A 10,616-nucleotide genomic window follows, 5' to 3' on the forward strand; every position below is an offset into this window, starting at 1 on the left:
AGGCAGACACCCCGGCGCCAGAGGAGACCAGAACAAAGCAGGCCAACGGCCACCTAGGACACGCCCAGCCATCAGGGCACCCACCCCTTTATTGGAGGAAATCGATAGGAACGATTGAGAAATGGCCCAATTAATTGGGGCCAAGTTCAAGGCACGCCCAAAAGCACGCGAATCCCCTTTGGGTATAAGAAGGATCCCCCAAGAGAGAATCGTTCTCTTGGCTCCGGCTCCCACCGAGGAGAGACCTGCCCAAAAGCTGCACCAGAACAAGTAAGTCCAAGGTCAACACACGCTACCAGACAGACGTCCTTAGCTGTTATCCCGTACCAGTTCCACCCCAGCAGCCTCAGAACCGAACAATGGCCATTGTTCCTCTGACTGAGTGGGCGCCCGAAGCTAAGTATAGGCTTTAGCAGTAGTGATAGTTTAGTCTGTAGTATTTGTGCATGATTATACTTAACTGTGTGTGTAAATAAATAAGCATTTGACTTTGAACCAACTAACTGGTGTATCAAGTCTTTGATCAGTATTCGATTTGAACCTTGTGGCAGTATCGAGAGATACCTGGCGACTCTAGAGCAAAGCGTAATTAGAATTAAGGAAGGTGACCATATTGGCCGCCATATTCAGAGCCAAATAAAGAGAAACACAATTCGCAACATACCTGAGTACAAGTCTTTTATTCTGGGGAAATGGGCCATTAGAATGCAAACCGGCTGGGGGTTTCGATAGTGTCTGGTTATCTAGTGGCCAATATACACTTAAGCTCTGAGTTCGTCGGGATCCTGCATTGGCCATATTTGCCGTGATTCTTTGAAAGTGGCCATATTTCCCTTTGTAAGTGGCCATGTTTCCCTTTGTAAGTGGCCATCCCAGATGGCTACAACTTGCATCTGTCTTAGGAGTGTTCTCCCCCACAACGATAATAAGCCTCTAACCCTTGTGACTGCTGATCACTTTTCTTCTCTGGCTCCGCTAACCCCTCACTCCAGGAACTTCAAACAGCTGCTGCTTCCCACCATAACTAATTCACCTCACTTTGCATGCCCTGTAGTTCAAAAGTGCTTTGTTCAATGCCTTCAGTCACTTGAAAAAAATTCAACCACTTTGTCCAAAGATATCTAGGTTTCTGCCAGCAATTTCTCATTAATATTGAAGTTGTTGATCCCACACACCAACCAGTCATGCAACATGTAGCTAAGGGAAGTACCAAATTCTCAATGCTCCAGCATCTGTTGAAGAATGGCTACAAGAAGAGATACTATTTCTCCAGAACCTCAAATGGCTAAATGAAATTTATAGTGCTGCATTATAATGAACGGTCAGGGATTATAATAGTTCCTCACTAGTTCCAGAGAATCCATAGAATCCCTCCAGTGCAGAAGGAGGCCATTTGGCCCATCAAACCTGCACCGACCCTCTGAAAAAGCAACCTACCACTCCCCCGCCCAATACCCATAACCCCACCTAACCTGCACATCTTTGGACACTAAGCTGCAATTTTAGCATGGCCGATCTGCATATCTTTGAGCAATTGATTAAAGGACTTGGAGTCCAGGGCCTCCGGAGATGTTAGGCTTCACACGAGGTTATATGTTTGTGGGCTGCATACTGCAAGTAATATTACTTTCTGCAGTGATTTCATTGGCAGTGAAAAAGTATTGAAGCCTTTCGACATATTGGCACCATTTTTCAACCACCGGATCTAATGGATCAATTTTCCCAAATAGTGGCATAGCTATTCAGTGCTGATGATCTTTTTCCTGTTCAGGACTCTGAGTGGACACTCTTACCCTCTTTCAATTTTCAACAACTCCCCTTCAACTGGATTAATTTATTCTTGTCACCAATGTTGTAGAGTGAGGCGAAGTGAAGAGACAGTGTTGGGGGTGTCTCTGATATAAAGGGGGTCTCGGATATGAGGGAGGTCTATGATTTGGGGAGGTCTCAGATGGGTGGGTCTCTGATATGGGGGGCCTCTGATGGGGGGGGGGTCACTGATACGGGGGAGTCTCTAATGGGGTGTCTGATGGGGGTTTGTTAGGGGGAGGTCGGGTCACTCTCATGCTTGCACGCTGTTGGGAGGGGTGGTGACCCAGGAATTCCTGTGGTGGGGGAAAATTCCCCTACTTGTCAGCGGGGGTGTTGAGGGTGTGTCAGGATTTGCGTTGTGGGGGGAGGGGGGTAGTGTCAGCTACCAGGCCTCGGTATCCGGCCGTCCATTCAAAATGGGAAAAGACTGATCCGGAAAAGAATTCCTTGCAATCTCCGCCATGCATGAATTTGTATGGCAAGGGAGAGGGAATCGCTTCTGGGTGTTGCTCCGAGTGCCAGTGCAAACCAAGAGCGATCCAGTTCTGGTGGGAGAACATAATCTCCCAAACAGAGAAGCCGAACTCAAGTTTGCCTTGTCCTTTCTTAAATCTTACCTCTTCCTATCTCGACTCCGTTCTTTCTCCCCTTGTCCAGTCTCATCTGACCTACGTCCAAATCACAGAATAGAATCCCTACAGAGCGGAAGGCGGCCATTTTGCCCATTGAGTCTGCACCAACCCTCCGAAAGAGCACCCCACCTAGGCCCACTACCCCACTCTATCCCCTCACTCCCAGTTAACCTGCACAGCTTTGGACACTAAGGGGTAATTTAGCATGGCCAATCCACCTAATCTGCACATCTTTGGACTATGAGAGGAAACCAGAGGAACCCACGCAGGCACGGGGAGAAAGTGAAAACTCCACACAGACAGTCACCCAAGGCCAGGATTGAACCCGGGTCCCTGGTGCTGTGAGGCAGCAGTGAGAACCATTGTGCCACCGTGGCATCCGTCATTCTTCTGAATCATTCTGCCACTTAAACTGTTTCCAGTTTCTTGGCCCTGTCTCCATTTCCCCCATGGGTGCTCACTCTCTCTATATTTCTACCCCTCACCAGGCTGTTCTTTGGTATGTTTTGTAGCACCGTCAATATGACGCGAGGCAGGTTGAGGTAATGTCAATTGAACGCTTTATTAAGCAGAACTTTATCCCCAGCAGCGTGGTTACAGAATGCAACTGCTGAGGGAAATGGAGGGAAAAACTGGGTTCTTATACCGGCATTTCTGGGTGGAGTCCAGTAGGTGGCAGATCCTATCAGGACCTGGCATCCCTCCACCAATAGGCTGTCGACACGTGGTGTACCGTATTACCCCTAATACATACCACCACATTCACCCCTTGTTGAAAAAAACCCCAGCGGGATGGTGGTGCCCATGGTGGTAGGGGTTTACAGAGTCGGTACTGTGCCGTAACTTTGAACAAAACACAAAATTATCGCTTCAACTGGGCCAACGGGCCAAACAGGGTTGGCATGATGCCATAACTATAACAAGACACAATAACTGAAAACTGGGCCAACGGGCCAAACCGGGTCGGCATGATGCCATAACTATAACAAGACACAATAACTGAAAATGTTGAGAGTTAAAGTGATTCGATGGGCCGGATGGGCGCCCTGGTTGTCCTTTCCGATCGTCTCGGGCGTGGTGGTGATGGCGCTGGCTCAAGTCCCGTCGACTCTGGGAGCGTAGCGCTGTCCCCTGTGTCCTTAATCCTAGGCGGGTCTGGGAGGAGAACCAACCCCCCCGGGAAGGGGGTGGCTGCGGGATGAACCGGCGGGAGTGAGGAGGTGGTGATTGGTGTTGGGGGGGTGTGGGTAGCTCCGGCGGGCGCCAGACCTCACAGGGAGACCATGTCCTGTCGCCCATCGGGGTACTCCACATAGGCGTATTGCGGGTTGGCGTGAAGGAGATGCACCCGTTCCACCAACGGATCTGACTTGTGCGCCCGCACATGTTTCCGGAGCAGAATGGGTCCCGGAGCTGCTAGCCAGGTCGGACGTGGCGTTCCAGAGGAGGACTTCCTAGGAAAGAGGAGGAGGCGCTCGTGAGGTGTTTGATTTGTGGTGGTGCACAGCAGGGACCGGATAGAGTGAAGGGCATCCGGGAGGACTTCCTGCCAGCGGGAAATTGGGAGGCTCCTAGACCGGAGGGCCAGCAGGACGGCCTTCTAGACCGATCCATTCTCCCTTTCTACCTGCCCGTTCCCCCGGGGGTTGTAACTGGTCGTCCTGCTCGAGGCTATGCCCCTGCTGAGCAGGAATTGACGCAGTTCGTCACTCATAAAGGAGGACCCCCTGTCGCTATGGATATAGTCGGGGAAACCGAACAGTGTAAAAATGGTACCGAGGGCTTTAATGACCGTGGACGCGGTCATGTCGGGGCAGGGGATGGCGAAAGGGAAACGGGAGTATTCTTCAACGACGTTCAGGAAGTACGCGTTGCGATCGGTGGAGGGGAGGGGGCCTTTGAAATCCAAACTGAGGCATTCAAAGGGTCGAGAGGCCTTAACCAGGTGCGCGCTATCTGGCCTGAAAAAGTGCGGTTTGCACTCAGCGCAGATCTGGCAGTTTCTGGTGACTGTTCGGACGTCGTCGACGGAGTAAGGGAGGTTGGGGGCCTTAAGGAAGTGGTAGAAACGAGTGATCCCCGGGTGGCAGAGGTCCTCGTGGAGGGCTTGTAGACGGTCCACTTGTACATTGGGACATGTGCCGCGAGATAGGGCATCGGATGGCTCGTTCAGCTTTCCGGGACGATACAAGATCTCATAATTGAAGGTGAAGAGTTCGATCCTCCACCGCAAGATCTTGTCGTTCTTGATCTTGCCCCGCTGTGCATTATCGAACATGAAGGCAACCGACCGTTGGTCAGTGAGGAGAGTGAATCTCCTACCGGCCAGGTAATGCCTCCAGTGTCGCACAGCTTCCACTATTGCTTGTGCCTCCTATTCCATTGAGGAGTGGCGGATTTCTGAAGCGTGGAGGGTTCGGGAGAAGAAGGCCACGGGTCTGCCTGCTTGGTTGAGGGTGGCCGCCAGAGCTACATCCGATGCGTCGCTCTCGACCTGGAAGGGGAGGGACTCGTCGATGGTGTGCATCGTGGCCTTTGCGATATCCGTTTTGATGCAGCTAAAGGCCTGGCATGCCTCTGTCGTCAGGGGAAAAGTAGTGGACTGGATTAGTGCACGGGCCTTGTCTGCGTACTGGGGGACCCACTGGGCGTAATAAGAAAAGAAGCCCAGGCAACATTTCAGGGCTTTAGCACAGTGGGGGAGAGGGAACTCCATGAGGGGGCGCATGCGTTCAGGGTCGGGGCCTATCACTCCATTACGCACTACGTAGCCCAGGATGGCTAGACAGTCGGTGCGGAACAGGCATTTTACCTCGTTGTAGGTGAGGTTGAGGGCGTTAGCGGTCTGGAGGAATTTTTGGAGGTTGGCGTCGTGGTCCTGCTGGTCGTGGCCGCAGATGGTGACGTTGTCGAGATACGGGAACGTGGCCCGTAAACCGTGCTGGTCAACCATTCGGTCCATCTCTCGTTGGAAGACCGAGACTCCGTTCGTGACGCCGAATGGAACCCTTAAAAAGTGGTATAACCGCCCGTCTGCTTCGAAGGCAGTATAGTTGCGGTCACCGGGACGGATGGGGAGCTGGTGGTAGGCGGACTTGAGGTCCACGGTGGAAAAGACCTTGTACTGTGCAATCCGATTGACCATGTCGGATATGCGGGGGAGAGGGTACGCATCTAGCTGAGTGTACCTGTTGATGGTCTGACTATAGTCGATGACCATCCTCTGTTTCTCCCCGGTCTTAACAACTACCACCTGGGCTCTCCAGGGACTGTTGCTAGCCTGGATGATGCCTTCCTTCAGCAGCCTCTGGACTTCGGACCGGATAAATGCTCGGTCCTGGGCGCTGTACCGTCTGCTCCTTGTGGCGACGGGTTTGCAATCCGGTGTGAGGTTCGCAAACAAGGAAGGCGGTTCAACCTTGAGGGTCGCGAGGCCGCAGACAGTCAGTGGGGGTATAGGGCCGCCAAATTTAAATGTTAAACTCTGGAGGTTGCATTGGAAGTCCAACCCTAGGAGTGTGGGCGCACAGAGATGGGGGAGGACATACAGCCGGTAATTTCGGAACTCCCTCCCCTGCACCGTTAGGTTAACGATGCAGAACCCCGTGATCTGAACGGAGTGGGATCCCGCCGCCAGGAAAATTTTCTGGGTGCTTGGCCGAATTACGAGGGAACAGCGCCTTACCGTGTCCGGATGAATGAAGCTCTCCGTGCTCCCAGAGTCGATAAGACACGGCGTCTCATAGCCATTCACTAGGACTGTAGTGGTTGCAGTCTGGAGCGTCCGGGGTCACGACTGGTCGAGGGTCGTCGCAGCCAGACGTGGTTGTTGAAGTTGAGCATCGTAATCAGGCAGTATGTGGCCGTCTGTGACGGGGTCCTTCAGCCAAGATGGCGGCGTCCACGGATCGAGCGCGGTCGGGGGTGGACAAAATGGCGGCGCCCATCTCTCCCTCGTGGCGTCCGGGGTCCAAAATGGCGGCGGCCGTTGGTCACACCTGGATCGCTGGGGGGGCTGGGTTTGTGGTCCCATTTCTTCCCCGGAGATAGCGGCGACCACGCGGGACTTGCACACCGTCGCGTAGTGGCCTTTCTTCCCGCAGCTTTTGCAGGTAGCCGCGTGGGCCGGGCATTGCTGCCGAGGGTGTTTCGGCTGGCCGCAAAATAGCAGCGGGGCCCCCCCGGTTGGTCTGGTGTTTTGGCCGCGCAGGTTTGCGGGGGTGGGGGGGTGTCGGAGAGTCGACCGCAGCGGGGGTCCACGGAGCCCAAGGGGCTGTAGTGCGGTCGCGGGCGTTACGCGAGGCCACATCGAGGGATGCCGCCAGGGCCCGAGCTTCTGTAAGTCCCAGAGATTCTTTCTCCAGAAGCCTCTGGCGGATCTGGGAAGAGGCCAAACCTGCCACATATGCATCGCGGACCAGGAGCTCTGTGTGTTCACTCGCTGTTACCGCCGGGCAGTTGCAGTTTCGACCCAGGATCTGCAGGGCGTTATAAAACTCGTCCAGCGATTCCCCCGGAAATTGCCGTCGTGTGGCGAGCTGGTAGCGAGCAAAAACCTGGTTGGCAGGCAGGCTGGATGTAGATATCCTTCAGCGCGGCGATGGCACCGGTGAAACCGTCCTCGTCCTTGATAAGGGAGTAGACGTCAGGACTCACCCTGGAATAGAGGACCTGCATCTTTTGTTCGTCAGTCGGTGTGCCGGGGGCCGTTCGGAGGTAGCCCTCAAAGCATGCCATCCAGTGTTTGAAGATAGAGGCCAAGTTAGCTGCTTGGGGTGCGATGCGCAGGCACTCCGGGGTGATTCAGAGCTCCATGTTCCCACGTCGTTTTCTTCAATTTAAATTCTGCTTAATAAATTGTAGCACCGTCAATATGACGCGAGGCAGGTTGAGGTAATGTCAATTGAAGGCTTTATTAAGCAGAACTTTATCCCCAGCAGTGTGGTTACAGAATGCAACTGCTGAGGGAAATGGAGGGAAAAACTGGGTTCTTATACCGGCATTTCTGGGTGGAGTCCAGTAGGTGGCAGATCCTATCAGGACCTGGCATCCCTCCACCAATAGGCTGTCGACACGTGGTGTACCGTATTACCCCTAATACATACCACCACATGTTTGCCCCTTCCTGATCAATCTACATCCACCATCGTGCTGCTCTGCCTGGCTGAACCTGTTCTTACATCGAGCAACTTCTCTTCTGACTCTTCTCACTCACTCCAAACAAAAGGTGTAGCTTTGGAAACCTAGTTTGGACCGTGGCTATGCCCACCTTTTTATGGGCTGCATGGAACATTCTTTGTCTCAGTCCTACTCAGATCCTCGCCCCCATCCAAAAGCAAAATATTGGAGATGCTGGAAATTAAAATGAAAATAAAAACTGCTGCAAATACTCAGTGGGTCAGGTAACATCTGTGGAGAAAGAGAGTTAATGTCACAGGTTGATGACCTTTCATCATTGAACTAATGAACTCTGTTTTTTGTTTTTTCCTCCCTCACTTCTTTTTCTGGTATATTGAATATGCATTAATACTGCTTCTTGTTCTCTGCCCCCATCCTTCCACAACCCCCGAACGGGAAAATTTAATGGGACATCATTGTCAACACCCGCTCCAGTTCTCTTGATACTTGCCATGCAAGCGTACAAGATGCAACATTCTCTACTGCCCTTCCCACCATCCAGGGCCCTAATCATTCCTTCTGTCATGTTATTCACCCTGGGGTAACACGGACTGCAACTGGATGCAGTTGTACTTGAAAGTAGACTCCAAACTTTGGTGTTGGTTCAATACGCTTTATTGAACTTGCTGAGCAGTGCACACAGTTCACTGTGGGTTGACACTCTACTAATCTAAGCGTACTAACTATAACTAACTAGACCAGACTAGCTCTGAGCCACGTGTAGAAGGTGCTGACTGATATATACACCCTGACTGTCACTACAGTTGTCACCAGTGGAAAGAGGCGGAGTGCTGATTCCTCGTGTGTTTTATAGTGAGAGACCACCCTCTAGTGTTCTGCCTGGTGATTGGTTGTGTTCAGTCCTGTGTGTTGATTGGCTGTACTGGGTGTCTGTCACTGCCTGTCTGTATCTCATTATGTGCATGAGTGCATATCATGACACCTTCCAGCTGAGCCAGAAATTTACATGTACTTCTTTCAATATAGTAAACACTACCAGAAGGATGTGGCGGCTCTGGAGAGGGTGCAGAGGAGGTTTACTAGGATGTTGCCTGGTCTGGAAGGTGTTAGCTATGTGGGAGGCTGAATAGACTCGGTCTGTTTTTATTAGAAAGACGGAGGTTGAGGGGTGACCTGATAGAGGTCTACAAGATTATGAGGGGCATGGATAGAGTGGATGGGCAGGCACTCTTTCCCAGGGTGGAGGGGTCAGTCACCAGGGGGCATAGGTTTAAGATCCGTGGGGCAAAGTTTAGAGGAGATGTGTGAGGCAGGCTTTTTACACAGTGGGTGGTGAGTGCCTGGAACGCGTTGCCAGGGGAGGTTGTGGAAGGAGATACATTAACGGCGTTCAAAAGGCATCTTGACTAACACAGGGATAGGATGGGTAGAGAGGGACACAGCATAAGAAAGTGCTGAGGGTTTTGGCAAAGGTTGGTATCATGACCGGTACAGGCGTGAAGGGTCAAAGGGCCTGTTCCTGTGCTATATTGTTCTTTGTTCTTTGTATTTACTGCTCATGATGCAGTCTACTTTATGTTTGGGAGATCAAATGCGGATTGGGTGATTGCCCTGCTGAACACTCCCATCTCATTCACAAGGTTCTGGTTGCCTGCCATTTTAATTTTCCACTTACCACCCACTCTGACCTCTCTGTCCTCAGCCCCCTATTTGCTCCAATGAAACTCAATGGAAGGTCGAGGAACAGCAACCCGTCTCTCAGGCGAGGCACTTTACAACATTCCAGGCTTAGCTTTGAGCTCAACAATTTCAGATCATAATCTCGGATCAGACAGCAACCAATGGCAATTGATCTGCTGCTGTCACTTACTCCACATCTAGATCCATTCTCTGTTTCCTTTCTTTCCCATTACCGTCTCCCTTTTCCTCGCACAATCATCACTTGTCAAAATAAAAGCAAAATACTGCAGATTCTGGAAATATGAAATAAAACAGGAAATGCTGGGAAAACGCAGCAGGTCTGTCAGCATCTGTGGGAAGAGAAACAGAGTTAACGTTTTGAGTCCAGTATGACTTCTTCCTTGTGTCACTCAATCTTCCCTGCCTGCCAACCTGTAACAGATCATCCTTTCTGTTCGTTCCCCCCATCTCCCTTTTTCTGCCTGTGTACAAAACTTGTTCATCTTCAGTTCTTCTCCCGTTCTGATGCACAATCACTGACTTGGAACATTTGGAGGGAAATTGAAACCCAAAAATGGTTGGATTTGGGTCGGGCCAGATCAAAGCTGAGCCCAGCCTTTCTCAAACTGTCACATTTCTGGTTTTAACTGAAACAGGACGGGGCACACAACTTGCCCCGGGATCAGTATTTTTATGAGGCATAGTACCTCTGACATTAGCTCCTTTCTAATATAACCCTGGCTGACTCTTCAGCAGCTAAAAGGTGGGTTGCTTGAACCAGTACACCCGCAACCCCAGCCATGCCCTCTCCCGAGCCACAATCTCCTATCTCCCCCCATGTTGTTCTGATCCCTCCCTCCTCTGCACTTCTGTTCCCACCAATGCCTCCAATCTCCTCCACTCACCTCAACGCCTCTGATCATCTCTCCAGCCTTCAATCTGCCCTTCTAATGCTGCAGATCCACCACCCCAACCTCACCCCAGCGCCTTAATCTCTCCTTCAGCCTCCAATCTTTTTCCCTCAAACTAATACTTCCGATCTCTCCCTTGGCCTTTATGCTCGCAACCCGACGTAGTCCTCCCTGACCATGTCCCAAGCCCCGGGGGTCGTGGGTGGGGATCCAGCGGGTGCCAGCTGCCGAAGGGAGACTGCATCCTGGCGCCCGTGGGGATGTGCCACGTAGGCGTACTGCGGGTTTGCATGTAGGAGGTGGACTTTTTCGACCAAGGGATCCGATTTATGGGTCCGCACATGCTTCCGAAGGAGGACGGGTCCAGGAACTGTCAGCCATGTTGGGAGCGAGACCCCGGAGGTGGACTTTCTGGGGAAGGCAAACATACATTCATGAGGGG

Source organism: Scyliorhinus torazame, chromosome 2, assembly GCF_047496885.1.
Source record: "Scyliorhinus torazame isolate Kashiwa2021f chromosome 2, sScyTor2.1, whole genome shotgun sequence".
Lineage (NCBI taxonomy): Eukaryota > Metazoa > Chordata > Chondrichthyes > Carcharhiniformes > Scyliorhinidae > Scyliorhinus > Scyliorhinus torazame.